Here is a 14,474-nt window from a genome sequence, read left to right as displayed (position 1 = left end):
GCTCCCACAAACAACCAGAAAAGTACTATTACTATAACATAACGGCTGCCACGGTGTTTCCTAGAGCTTACCCTACCGGCAACAGAGTTGGCTGTGACAGAGTTCGCTACATTGCTGCACTGACTATGACCATAGTCTCTCCCAACTGATTTAATACCCGACTCACAAACATAGCCAACAAGGTATCACATAACAACTGAAATATGGCCTTCTTTTGACATTGGAATCTCTGAATCCTTCACTCTTATTCTCGGACTACAAAATCACGCCTCTTTTCACTAGTCGTAGAACTGAAATTCGGCTTTTTTTTTTAAGGAACAGGAGGGTGACCCCTACTGAATATATTAAAGAGTTAAACAAGTACAAAACAAAATCGAAGCAAAATAAACAAAAGACTAAAACAAAGGGGAGAGAGGGAGAAAAAGGAGTTCAAACAAGTTATAAAGCATCTACCCAGTCTAACATAGGGAGTTGCAAATGGGTCCTAGCCCTATGAAGAGCTACCAGACGAAATTCTAAAACAAATTTCCTTGTGACGTCCCTGATCGTCGGAGCCGAATTATTGAAAGTCCAGTCATTTCTGGTTGTCCAAATACTCCAAGTCATGAGAATTATGATTTCCATAAAGAAAGGTAAATGTAGCTGTCTTCGAATACTATTGAAAATGGAGGTGGCCGATCTGGTGGAAGGGTAAGTGATGCCAACCGAGCGCCAACAGGCCTTAGCAAAATTGCATCGCAGGAAGAGATGTGTTGTTGTCTCACGTTTCTGTAGGATGCACATGTCGCAAGTTGTAGATTCCAAAACCATGGACCTCCTGCTTAGGACATCTTTGGTATTGACTGTCTTTGATAAGTAACCAAAAGAAAACTTTGTGCTTGTTTTGACATTTGGATCTCCATAGCCAACTGTGTATCGGGTGAGCTCCTCTTTCTCCAATGAGGGTTTTGTATGTCTTGGAAGCTGAAAAGATAGGATTACCCCAGCTGTAAACCCATAGGTCTTGAGGCTGTGCATTATCAATCTGTTGTAAGAATTCTTGTAGTTGTGCGAACTGTCCATGTGCCTCTGCTGACAAAGGAAGATGCACTGTATTGAGCAAATGGCCCTGTAAAACCTCCTTGAGTGTGATTCTTTCATCTTTTGCAAAGGAAGCTAGCTGTGGAAGATCACGTGATAGGAGATGATTGTTCCAAGTATCCTTCCAGAACAAAATTGTACTACCATCCGAAACTCTGGCAGAAGCTATCCCCTTGTATAGGTCAATGAGTTTCACTATGTCTCGCCACCAGAAGGAACCTTTCCTACGCCCTCCAGGGAGATTACCATGTTGATAATAATTTTCCAAAAGAAGCTGTACCCAGGGAGTATCTACTTTAGAGAAAAATTTATGCAGGAATTTGAGCAGGAGGGCTTCATTTTGAGTGTTGATGTTGATGACCCCCAAACCCCCTTGTTTTTTGGGCAGGCACACCAAAGGCCAAGCCGCTTTTGATGGTTTCCTAGATGTCAAATCTGATCCTCGCCAAAGGCAGTGCTTTCCAAATTTATCAATCTGAGCAGTGACCCCTTTTGGAAGCTTGAGGGTGGCCATGTGAAACATTACCGTTGATGTTAAGACTGAATTGACAAGTTGTAACTTTCCTCCTTGAGATAACATGGTAGAAATTCCACCCAACTTCCTTTCTACCTTCTTAATAACGGGAAGAAAATCCTCAATCTTCGGTTTGGTCATTCCCAGGGGTAGGCCAAGATAGGTAAACGGGAGGGAGCCAGCTTGACAATTAAGCAAGTTAGCAAGGTCATGCAGGACTTCTGGACTTGTGTTGATGGGGACCATAACTGTTTTGGCAAAGTTGACCTTCAGGCTAGTGGATTCTGCAAACATGTCTAGGATGGATTTTAAGTGTAGGAGTTGACTCTGATCTGCTTCCATGATTAACAGGGTGTCATTTGCATATTGAATAACTGGGAAATCTGTGCCCGCCCCGTTTTCAATGGGTAGTCTGATTCTACCTTCATCTTTGGCTTTGTTGAGGATGGACTGCAGGAGGTCTGCCGCCAACACAAAGAGGAGCAGTGAAAGTGGATCACCTTGCCTGACTCCCCTTTTGCAATGGAAAACTTTCCCAAGTACCCCATTCAAAATCACCGAAGAGGTTCCTGAGGTAAGAATACTTTCGATCCATTTAATCCATCTATTCCTGAAACCTTTATGCTTTAGGATTTCCAATATTGCCCGATGCTCTATTTTGTCAAAGGTCTTTTCAAAATCCAATTTAAGAATGACAAGATCCTTCCTAGAGGCTTTATAGATGTGTAAGAACTCAAAAGCCCAAGCCAGGCAATCCTGGATGCTTCTGGACCTAATGAAACCATATTGGTTTTTATGAACCAGCCTTGGGATGACCTTCTGAAGTCTCTCAGCTAGGATTTTGGTGATGAGCTTGATTGTTGAGTTAAGGAGAGAGATTGGTCTGAAGTCCCCCACCTCCAAGGGACAGTCCTTTTTCGGAATGAGAGTGATATATGAAGAATTGATACTCCTTACACATACTTCCCCATCATAAAAGGCATCGCAAAGAGAGTAGAAATCATGAGCTATCGAATACCAGCATTTCTTGATAAATTCACCATTAAAACCATCTGGACCAGGGGATTTATTGGCAGGTAAATCCTTAATAATACGATCAATTTCTTGCCTTGAGAAGGGTGCTTCTAAAAGATCCAGGTGATCTGAGGGAGTTAGAAGAGATTGGAGATCAAAGTACATGTGAGAGAAATTGCTTCTTCCCATTCTGTCCCTGAAGGCTTCCCACAGCAAGGTGGCTTTGGCGTGGTGATCCTTTATTTGCTGACCATTTTGATCTTGCAGGCAGGTAATTTGATTGAGTTTATTTCTAATAGAGGCTCTTGCATGAAAGAAGTGAGTACTTTCATCTCAAAGTTTAACCCAATTGATAGAGCTTCTCTGCTTCCAGTAAATCTTCTGTTGTTGTAAGAGAGAGGTCAAATGTGATGAAATTACGACCCTGAAATTCCATTCAGCCAGAGATAAGTCTCTGAATTCTTCCATGACATCGAGGAAGAGAAGCACATCTTTGGTATTTTGAATAGTTTTAGCTAAACTTTGTAGATTTGTTTTCCAAGATCTCAGTTCCTTTCTTAGATTCTTGAACTTAGCTCCAATGATCCTAGCCTTATCACTGTAATGGGGTTCGTAGTTCCACCCCCTTTGCAAGAGTGCTGGGAATTGCTCATGATGCAACCAATAGTTTTCAAACCGGAACAGTTGGGGTACTGGCATGTGATTTGAAACCGAAATTACACATGGGTTATGGTCAGATGAATCTCTGGAGAGGATGGAGGCACTGGTATTGGGGTATTTGGAGATCCAGAATGAGGAAGAGAAAAACCGGTCTAATCTCTCCAGAAGGGGATTGACTTGTTTGTTAGTCCAGGTGTATTTTCCTCCTTTTAACTGAATTTCATTCAGACATAAACGGTTGATGGCGTCGTTGAAGAGGAACATATCTTGAAGATTACCCCCTGGCTTGTTTCTGTTCTCTGGCCTTCTCAAAAGATTGAAATCCCCCACAATTAACCAACGTTCCTCATCGGGCATGTCAATTCGTTTGAACCACCTTAAAAACTCAGATTGTCCCTCCGGGGTACAGGGTGCGTAGATGTTTGTTATAATCCAGGAGTCCCCAGAGAACTTGCAATGGAACTCGATGGACTGAGCAAATCTATTCTGAAAAAGAGGTTCACCTCGGAGTTTGTCATTGTTCCAAATGACCAACAGACCTCCTGAAATTCGGCTTTCAACACTGTCATCATCTACAGGGGCGGATCCAGGGGGGCTAGGGGCTGCAGCCCCTCCGAGAGTCTGATTTTACATGTAAAATACTGTAGATAAAGCTTCAAATCATCATTAATCTCTAGCTCTAGCTCTTAATCTCTATTATTTAGCGCCCCCCTCCCCCCGAGGTGTTCATCCTGGTTCCGCCCCTGATCATCGACACAGGCATATGTGCTGCCAAACCACCTCCAAGAAACAGGTAATGGACAACCTTGTTCAATGTGAGGTGGTGTTTGGTTGGCGCAAATGTAACGCAATTTGACTACTGAAGTTAACGAATCCCATTACATATGTTTTTTGGTGGTTTGTAATCAATTGACACTGTAATCGAATCCCTTACCTAAATAATATCTATACAAGCTTGTTATCCCTCCTCCCTTACTGTAATCAGATATAACATCCACACCGTAATCTGATTACGTTACCAGAGTGCAACCACACAAAGAGGGTAATCATCCATTCCACCACCAAATACATTTTAATCTGATTCCTTTACATTTACGTTACCTTAGCACGAATCAACCACTATCTGAAGGTTCTTGCGCCTCCCATCCGGGCATCAGTGTACCATTTTGTTTACTCCAATGTCCCAGGACAAACATTGCCATATGATGAAATAAAAAGGTTCATGGTTGTAAGTTACCGCTTTGGAAAGCTCTGTTCTTCTGGTGGCTACGATATTTATATTAGGAAACTAGCACGGAATTTTAGTACCAACTTATGAAGCTCATCCAATTTACACCCTGTTGTCATACCTTGTCGATCTGTTTCGTTTGGTGGTTGTCACAGGATCCACACTGTGGCATGGGATGCCGAATGAATATCATGGTGGCCAAGTTAGGTAGTGCGGCATATACGTCTCTCCAGATTCATACTTGGACCCTGGCACTAGTTTATCCTCTGAAACAGAACAATCTGTCATAAAACCCCCATGTACCACATAGATTAGGAACACACTAAAGAAACAAACGATGTGATGAGTGCAACGAAACAGTGGGAGCGTGTTCGGTTTGAATTGACCCTTGCCTAAGCACAAGTGCACAACGACATTCGCAATGCAATTAACATCGTTTGTGTACTGCCGGTGAGCTGATGATACTGTAAAAACTTGACTGTAAAAATTTGGCTGTGTTAGGTTGCAAAGGCTGAAAATTTTCTTTTTTTAAAAAAAATATTACAGGTTCACCATTGCAACTAGTTCCAATCGGGAGCAACCAAATTTATGGACGATCGGATGGAAGCGTCCGTCCGGTTGATTCCTAACACCCTGTCCGTCCGTCTCGTCCCAAGTGCGTCCCCCTCCCCCGTTCTCTTCTAAACTTCAAGAACAAATATACGTGACAAAGATTATGTGCAAAACTTTTACGCGGAAATTTATATGACAAAAAATTCATATATAATTATTTGCATGCAAAAAAGTTTGTGAACAAACTTTTGTGAAAAAAATAGAGGGCAAATTTTTGGAAAACAAACATTTGGAAAAAAACTTTGAAGAAAAAAAATTAGAAAACTCTAGGAAAGATGTGCTGAAAACAAAAGAAAAAAGAAACAAAAATTTGTGAGAAAAAGATTCGAGAAAAATATATAGAAGAAAATAGACAAAAATTTTTGGGAAAAAAAAGAAAAATAGTCTAGTGCCGCAGCCAGCGGCAGGCGAGCTCGCCTCGGCACTCCCGGCGGGGGACCTCATCACGGATGCCCGTGTGCCGCCGACGATGTCATCGGTGGGAGAGCTCACCCCAAAAACCGCGCGCCACCACTCCCGCGGAGGAGGCTCCTCACTGCCCGGTGTCACTGCGCACCCCTGTTGACGCTCACTATTGACACACTTTTATCCTATTTATTTTCAATAATGATATGAATTTAATAACTAAACTATTAATTACACTAATAAACTAGTCATTTTCACATGTGCAACATATTTTGGAGGATGTTCTGTTTTTTAGAGAATTGGACATAAAAGTATATTTTTGGATGAAGCACTGAACAGGCATTGAACCAAACGAAGATGAAGGCCAACAGGCCCAGAAAGGGCATGGCCGATCGGCCCAGAGGAGCCCAGGCCGATCGGCCTAGGGTCCCCTTTAGTACCGGTTATTTCCCGTTACAAAAGACTCCCACCCCCTTAGTATCGAACTACCAGTACCGGTTGCGAAACCGGTACTAAAGGGGTTCCCAACCGGTACTAAATGTGGATTCCCTAGTAGTGTAAAGACCACTAAGGTTCCTCCACTTACTGGTTTATATTTTTAAAATTTGGATCTCTAGGTGTTTAGTTGCCAATAGAACTTCATCCTGATTTTCTTTCATCTCCTAATTTTTTTTCCATTTTGCGGAACAATTTTCTCCTTTATATTTAAGAATTTTATAGTTAATAGCCCCACGTTTGCATACTTAGTTTCTATAGTTTCCTATATTATTTAAATTTTATGTGCTTTTAAAATTCTAAACTAGACTCTCTAGTTTTTTTGTAGTTAATAAGAGAAAATTTTCTTTTACTTAGTTTTCCCAAGCATTATTGAACATTGCATCATATACATGTTGTTTGCTTATATACTTTTATATAGGTCTGCAATTATTTTGTAGATCTAAACCATGGGCCGGATGCATTTCTTTTTTACAAAAGAGCAACAGAGAACAGAGGTTCAATATTCTCCTCTGCGACGCCCCTATAAAAGCTAGGGATTGCAAAGATGCGCAGACGGCAATTGCCAACACCACCACAAATACACACTTCACTGTCTCATCTCTCAATAACCGGCGGCAATGTTCCTACTCCTCTCCGGCATCGTCCTACCTCTCATACTACTACTGCTAACCGTCTCCAAGAACCTCAAGCCACACTACAATGGACACTCGCACCCTCCTTCACCATGGCCACGTCTCCCGCTCGTACGGAACTTCTTCTGCCACCCTCCTACAATGGCTTCCCTCGCCGAGGTTCTTCGCCGCCTCCACGCTGCCCACGGGCCCGTCGTGTCTCTCTGGGTCGGCGGCAAGCCAGCCATCTTCATCAACCACCATGACATCGCGCGCCGCGCCCTCGTCCACATGGGCACCACCTTCGCGCGCCCACCGTCCTGCGTCATGGCACTCTGGAGTTAACAGCCATGGCGTCAACAGCGCCACCTATGGCAGCCGCTGGGGCCTCCTCCGCCGCAACCTTAGCTCCCACCTCGCCGGAGAGCATGTCGTGGGCGTGCTCCGGTCATCCGTCGACAGGCTCGTCAAGAACCTCGAGTCAGCCGCTGCAGGGGAGCACGGCGGTACGGTGTCGTCGTCACCCCATCGGAGACGTTCCGGCATACCGTGTTCGGCTTCTTCACCGCACTTTGCTTCGGCGAAGGGGTCGAGGAGGACACGCTCCGGCGTTTGCGAGGCCTGCACGTCGAGATCATATCGCTCATCGTCGAGCTAGACGCGTTCCACCTTATGCCCGTGTTCCTCCAGGTCGTGTGCTACTTTCCCAGGTGGAGGAAGCTCTTGGAAGCTCAAAGGAGGCACCATGACCTGGTCACCAGTATCACCAGTGCTCGCCAGAGAAGGCGAGAGGAGGGTGTTGGATCCGACGCGGCAGAGCCTAGGTGCTACGTGGACACCCTTTTGGAGCTCGGACTTGGAGAAGAGGAGAAGGTGAGCCTGTGCTGGGAGTACATGAACGCCGTGGTGAAGAGACCACGACCACGGCACTCGAGTGGATCATGGCACGCCTTGTGCTCCACCAGGAAATCCAGCAAAAGCTTCGGAGCGACATTATTGCTAGGCGAGCTAGCGGCAACCACATCGGTAAGCAGGGGAGGCCATTCGTGGAGGCCGTGGTGCTCGAAGCCCTGCGTCTTCACCGGCCGGCGCAATACCTCCTGGCGCACACCACGGACAAGGACGTCACCCTCGACAAATATGTGATACCCAAGGGCTCCATTGTGAACTTCGGTGTGGCTAGCATTGGACGGGATGCCAGTTTGTGGACTGACCTCAACCTGTTCAGGCCTGAGCGATTCGTGGAAGGCGGAGAAGCCTCCGGTGTCCGTTCTACCACTGGGGGCGGCGGCGGGCCGGAGACGATGAAGATGATACCATTCGGTGCCGGGCGAAGGGCGTGCCTTGGAGCAGAGTTTGCTATGACGGTGTTGCAGAAGTTTGTCGATGATTTGGTCAGGCGGTTTCGAGTGGATTCCGGTTGCTAGTGGCGTCGACATGACAGACAAAACGACTGGTTCTAATAGACAAACAGCGTTATGCGCACATGTCAAGTGGTAAGCCTACCATTTTTTTTAAATAAAAGTGGTAAGAGCAACTTCAAGAGACTGTTAATCTTACCCTTAGTATCTTTTTTAGAAAAAACAAGAAAAAATGAACTGGTCCACCAAAACTCCCTTGAAAAATTGACGAAGCGAAAAACACCCCTCGCTCCGTATATTTTCGCACCGGCGGTCTTCCTCTGTTCCCACGCCCCCTTCTCGCGCTCTTTTTTTTCCATGCTCCTCTCCCGGCGCCTGTTCCAGGCGGCGGCGGACAGGCTCCTCTCCCGACGGCGGCCCTCCCCACTCCAGCGACGGCGAGGGGCGAAGGGCGGCGGCGTCCTGTTGAGCCGGCTGAGCAGGCGGCGTCCTGTTGAGCCGGCTGAGCAGGCGGCGGCGACGGCCCTCCCCACTCCGGCGCGCCCGTCCTCTCCTAGCGGTGGCCATCCCCACTCCGGCGGAGGCCCTCCTCTCCCGGCGGTGGCGGCGCCTTGTCGAGTCGGCTGAGCAGGCAGCGGCGGCGGCCGTCCCGCGACGCTCTCCCTCCACCCCTGCGCGGCCCCCGCGCCGCCACGCACCGCGCTGCCCCGCTCCCGCGACTGCTTCGCGCCCGGCACCCGTCCATCTCACACCCGCCGCGACACTTTGGTAGTCTCCGTCGAGCCGTTGCTGTCGTCGAGCCGTTGCTGTCGACTCCGAGCAACAAGGCTCCCCCGAGCCTCCCGAGTAGGTATGATTCCCTGATTCCCTCCTGTCGCACACCACTCCATGGCATATGCACGGAGAATTCTTTCTTATCATAACACTTCTTTCAGACGTCTGAGTAATTTTGCTGTAATAGGATTCACACTCAAAGGACAATGATGGAAAGGAAGACGGTAGGCATCTGAGGACTTGTTTCTTTTTCATGATAAAGACTAATAGAATTGCATATCTATTTTCATAAGATGATGGGTGTATTCTGTCAATATGCAGGCAGTTCTCAGAATGGCATACCTTATTCAGCCTGAGAAGATCAATGGGTACAGTCCCTCGACATGTATTTGCTTATCTTTATGAAGTATAATAATTATACTAAAATCTTGATCTTCGAGGATATGTCTTGTTTAGTTGGTACAGTATTTCTTGCTTTGTAGAACCAAATACTGTTTTTTTATATTCACTGTATTGATAGTGCTATTCTAGATAACCATTTTGAAGTAGCAATTCCAGAGACAAACTATTTGATGCCCTGTTGTTTCCATTTTCCATGTTCAGCTAAAAATTTCCTAGGTTCCTCTGAACACCGTCCTTTAAACTTAGTAAACAACAAAAGAATAGCTAGCAGCAAGCTATAGGGTCTTCACACTGATTTTTAAATTTGTGGTTGGTGGATGAGTTATGGGGATCATCTTTTGAAATGCTCAATCTTATTTTTTCTTTGTGTGTGGTAAACATAATCTACTAATAAGGATATGAATGAGCAGAACGACGGCGATGGCAGTGGCCACCAGAAGCAGCCTGATTCCGATGCCCAACCTGGCAACGAGTCTTGACCTGTTTAGCCCAGGATTGTTGTAACACGGCATTGCCATTTATTTTCTCGAACAAATATTGAACAGAAAATAGGACAAGGGCTGTCTATGAGATTGGGCCGCCATCTTGGATACAGAAAGAGATGAACAACAACTCAATAGCAAAGCATCTTGTAAGAATAATAATTTTTCATGTGTAATGTTGAGGAAGAAGTACAAGAACTACCTGAAGGCGATAGTGGACAAGCTTGTCAGTAACGTAAGAATAACTTTTGCATGCTTTATACTAAGTTTCACACTAGATCCAGTGCTAACTATGGTGGTTTGCATATGGACTAGGTCATTATTTTCTATTGCTTTTTCAGGCACAAGCTAACCGCAGGCTCAAGCGAATCCTTGAGGAAACAAGAGAGGCTGATGGTGAAAGTGATATACGAGAGAGGATGCAGAGACTGAAAGTGTGTGTACACTTGCTTGTACTATCAGGGACTATCATTTACTTTCTTTACAGAGTTCGATCGAAGCAGTTCCTGACGGTCCCCATTTCATGTGTTTTTACTACCACGGCACTGAGCACTGATCTCTCGCTGTTGCTCTGTTTGATATTGAACAGTAAAGCCATTTAGAAATTTCAGACTTGTTCTGTTATGACAATGATGGCTTGTTTGGTTTGGTAATTCAGTGATGCTTTATGTGGTGTTCTGAAGCAAACTGCTTGGTTTGCCTTGTAATGTCAGGCAGTATAATTTTGCACTCTACAAACTTAAGAGACAGTATGCAAATATCCAATAAATTAGCAGTAATATACCAACAAATTGTTTATGTTTGTATGGTTTATCTCAAATTACAAAAAAATTATAACGTAGCAAAAATTATTGAAAGTAACAATTACTATGAACTATAGGCAATCATTTGTAGAGGTCTGAATGATGTTGCTACAGGTGCTCAATGAGGTCATCTTGAAGCTGACTGTGAATATCTTTGTCCCTTATATTCTTGTAATTTTTAATAAACTTCTCAAGTTTAGGTGTTTCATCGTGAGAAATCTTCACCTTTTCTCCCACCCCATCATAATTTAAATCATCTTCCTCATCGCGCTCATCCTCAACTATCATGTTGTGCATAATGACACAAGCCCTCATGATTTGTCCGATGGTGTCTTGATCCCAAAATCGAGCTGCCCCCTAACGATAGCGAAATGAGACTGTAGAACCCCAAACGCTCGTTCCACGTCCTTCCTACAAGTTTCTTGGGCAGTTGCAAAATATTTCTTCTTGTTACCTTGTGGTTCAGGTATGCTCTTCACAATTTTGGCCCACAAGGGATATATGCCATCAGCAAGATAATAACCCATTGTATATTTATTGTTATTAATGGTATAATTCACCTTTGGAGCTTGACCTTCAGCTAGCCGTGCGAATAAAGAAAACCGGTGCAAAAAGTTGATGTCGTTGTGGGAACTAGGCATCCCAAAGAAAGCATGCCAAATCCAAAGATCTTTATCTGCAACAGCTTAATTGTAGGCTCATGCACATGCGCGGTATACATACCTTGCCATGCCGAAGGATAATTTTTCCACCTCTAATGCATATAATTAATCGACCCAAGCATACCAGGAAAACCTCTACTCTCTCCAATGGCAAGTAATCTAGTAGTATCATCTTCATTAGGTGATCTCAAGTACTCATCTCCAAAAATCTCAACAACAGCACTGACAAACCTTCTTAGACTCTCAATGCAGTTTTCTCACCAATACGGACATAATCATTTGTAGCATCAGCTGCTACTCCATAAGTTAACATCCAAAATGCTGCAGTAATCTTTTGCAGACTAGAAAGGCTAAGTACACCGGCAGCGTTTCTTTTCTGCAAGAAATATTCATCGTGTTGCTCTACGGCATTCCATATGCGTACACACATTCGAAACCTGCATGTCAAGATGTATAATATGAATTTTTTGAAAAAATGGTCCAAATAAATCTATTGTTTACATACCGTCGTCTGAAATAACTATGTCCATACGTAGGATCATCTGAAAAATAATCTTGATACAACATTTGATGCTCTGCCTGTCTATCTCGCTGAAGTACTTGACCTATGATAGAACCATGATGTTTTGTTTCATCATCGGACTCATTCGCATTCACGGCCACATGAGTAACAGAGATTAAGAAATCATCATCGTCATCATCTGACGACGAATCCAGCACCAGATGCATCGAAAGGCTTCATCGACTCATAGCGATCCCTTTTTACCTATCTCCAATTATAGTTGGAGATCGAAGGAACTGTTTTTCCAAGTTATTGGCGGTGACAAAAACATCATTACGATAAAATCCTCATTATAGCACGTCAAAGCTGATCGCAACAAAAAAAAACAAAATGAAAATGATGCTGCGAAGTTAATCATTACTTTGATCCAGCGCAGTGCACGAAGGATGCAGGACGCAGACCTGCCGGCATCAGGAATGCCGCGCAGGGGCTGCCGGAGTCAGTCCACCGTGCGCAGGGGGTGGCAGCGTGAGACCTCCGTGCGCACGGGTAGCCGGCGTGATAGCATACCGGAGGAGGATTTTGACGGGCTCTGGACAGGTACTAGAGAGAAAAAAATCAACAATCAACGGATACTAATGGGCTCAATCTGATGATGTGGTCTCTTTTGAATTATTGGAGAGCAGTTTTTAGCGATCTGTTGTGGGCTGATATGTTTTTTGAAAAAAAAAATTTAGCATAGCCCCCAATACCTTATTTTGGGGAAGAATTTTTTGAAGAACTCTTGGAGTTGCTCTGAGCCTACCTAAGTTGTGGCCTTGTGGGTACTCTGTACTAACCGCTCAAAAATTGTAGGTACCATCCAGTATCCACACGAGAAATTCACATCTTTGACACACTTTTCGTTGGGCTTAGCAAGTTTGATACTATCAAGATTAACTTCACAAAATTGACACTATCATCATGTACACGTGTTTGTTTTAGGCACTCATGTTTAGTTCGCTATATTGAAGGAAATATGATACTACAATGCAATTTTCTAGCTTTCTTCTCTTTTTTTCTCTCGTCTGTTTCCATTAATATCGGCTGAAGGAAGAGGAAGGGAGATGAGCCCCTGTTTCATGCTGCGCTGGTTGAGTTGGTTATTGTTGAATAGTTTTGGCCTTTTGGGAAGGCTACGTGGTATCATTGACAGTAACACGTTGTGGTGACAGATATCATCTCGCTAATCACGTGGAAGGCTACGTGAGAAACTGACAGCAGCCTCTTGCAGAACAAATTTTGTCAAAGTTGAACAAATTTCTTAGAATAAATCTAATGTGAAATGTAAAAAAAGAAAAACAGAAGGAGGGCATTGGCCGCCTCGGTAGCTGACGAAATTAAATCCTCCGGCTCTTAAATACGAGCTATAATGTCTTCAGAGATTATGGCGGTAGGCTTCACTAATGCTGTATCGGAACAATATTTGTTGAAATTAGTAGTTTATATGGTAATTAAGGGCAGTCTCAGCCCATAGTGTTCATGAATAGTGCCTGCCACATAAACACACTACACTCTACGACCTATTAATTTTTAATGAGGAGCTTTAATAAACTCATCATCTCTTCTTTTAACCAATCATAATTGTTCTTCATCAATCATGAAGATACTATCATCTCCCAATGCAAAAATTGATAGTGTCTAATGCATCAGTTCTCGTGTAGAAACTAGGTCTTGCATACGATCTAATTTCTTCATCTCTTCATTCTCTCATTTAATATAAATAATGACACATAACCTAAAAGTTCTATGCGGTAATATAATTAATGATATGGAAACCAGGGGACTGCCCTAATTGACCGATGAGTGCATGCAACTATGCACCAACAAACGACATTTCTACTCTAAAAATAAAATACAGGACTTTTCTAATTACAGATACGAGGGAACATGATATGGTGTTCTATAGTATACAATCACTGACTAGTTCATGCATATGTACAACCGGGACTAGAGCCTCCCTCCTTCGGTGGCACATTTTTTGACCTGGGACTCAATGCACTTTAGTCACGGGTCCAACGTTGTGGATGGAAGGTCAGTTCTTTACTAGTGTTTGAAGCCGTCAATAACTACGAGCATCGGGAAGGAACATTGTGCATTATATGTACTTTGATTGTCATGTATGGGCATAGTCTTAATAGATACATCTCGCGATTTAGCCTTTATTTGTGCAATTACTTTTATAATTAATCTATATTTAATACTCCTGGTTGGACTCTAACATTTGATGTGATAGATTAAAGTTTAGTCCGCATGATCCAAACACCGGCGGGTGCTGCACTCACAGCACGCAAAATTAAACTCGATCTGCTGGTCGATCGTACAGCTAGCCCAGTCATGCCTCGTGTGCCGCAAGTGCAACGGATCGATCGGAGGAGGCGTTGCATTGAGTTGAGCCCCTGTTCGATCGGAGCAGGCCGCACGCGCGGGGGACACCGAGAAGGACTGCAAGTAGCAGCCAAGTTCGGTCGATCTTTTCTCCGGCCCTCCCGTCCCGCGCGATATGAAGCTAAGAGCTGATCGAACTTGCATGCATGTGCAAGTCGTAGAGGAAGCGTGCGTACGTTATCAAAGAGCATGCATCTTTAATTTGTGACGAGGCCAAGAAGGCATGAGCGGCTTCCGCCCCAACGCGGTGCGCGTAGAGGGCTCCTCGTGAGTCTCGTGTCTCAATGGCAACAACTTGAGCGGTTGAGCCACGCGGCCCACGCCCACGACCCACCCCGCCCGGGGCGCGCGGGTTCGCGCAGCAGCAGGCCGGGCATGAGCGGCTACTGTCCCGTCCCGACTCCCGACTGCACCGTCAGGCAACACTCACTACGGGAAA

General features: G+C 44.5%; 1 long non-coding RNA gene and 1 pseudogene across 3 annotated transcripts; both read left to right on the top strand.

Annotated features, from left to right (window-relative positions):
* The first annotated feature begins 6,710 nt into the window (after nucleotides 1-6,710).
* LOC101775280 lies at nucleotides 6,711-8,049 on the top strand (annotated as a pseudogene).
* Nucleotides 8,050-8,321: 272 nt separating this feature from the next.
* LOC111256987 lies at nucleotides 8,322-10,242 on the top strand. Of its 3 annotated transcripts, none has more exons than XR_002677336.1 (4): nucleotides 8,322-8,833; nucleotides 8,945-8,981; nucleotides 9,079-9,125; nucleotides 9,570-10,242. It is a non-coding gene; the product is annotated as an uncharacterized LOC111256987 (long non-coding RNA). The 3 variants fall into 3 exon arrangements; XR_002677335.1 differs by having other exon boundaries at nucleotides 9,079-9,876; nucleotides 9,983-10,242; XR_002677334.1 differs by having other exon boundaries at nucleotides 9,079-10,242.
* The last annotated feature ends 4,232 nt before the right edge of the window (nucleotides 10,243-14,474 follow it).

The sequence above is a fragment of the Setaria italica genome, chromosome IV (assembly GCF_000263155.2).
Source record: "Setaria italica strain Yugu1 chromosome IV, Setaria_italica_v2.0, whole genome shotgun sequence".
NCBI lineage: Eukaryota > Viridiplantae > Streptophyta > Magnoliopsida > Poales > Poaceae > Setaria > Setaria italica.
This window is presented reverse-complemented; position numbering and strand designations above follow the sequence as displayed.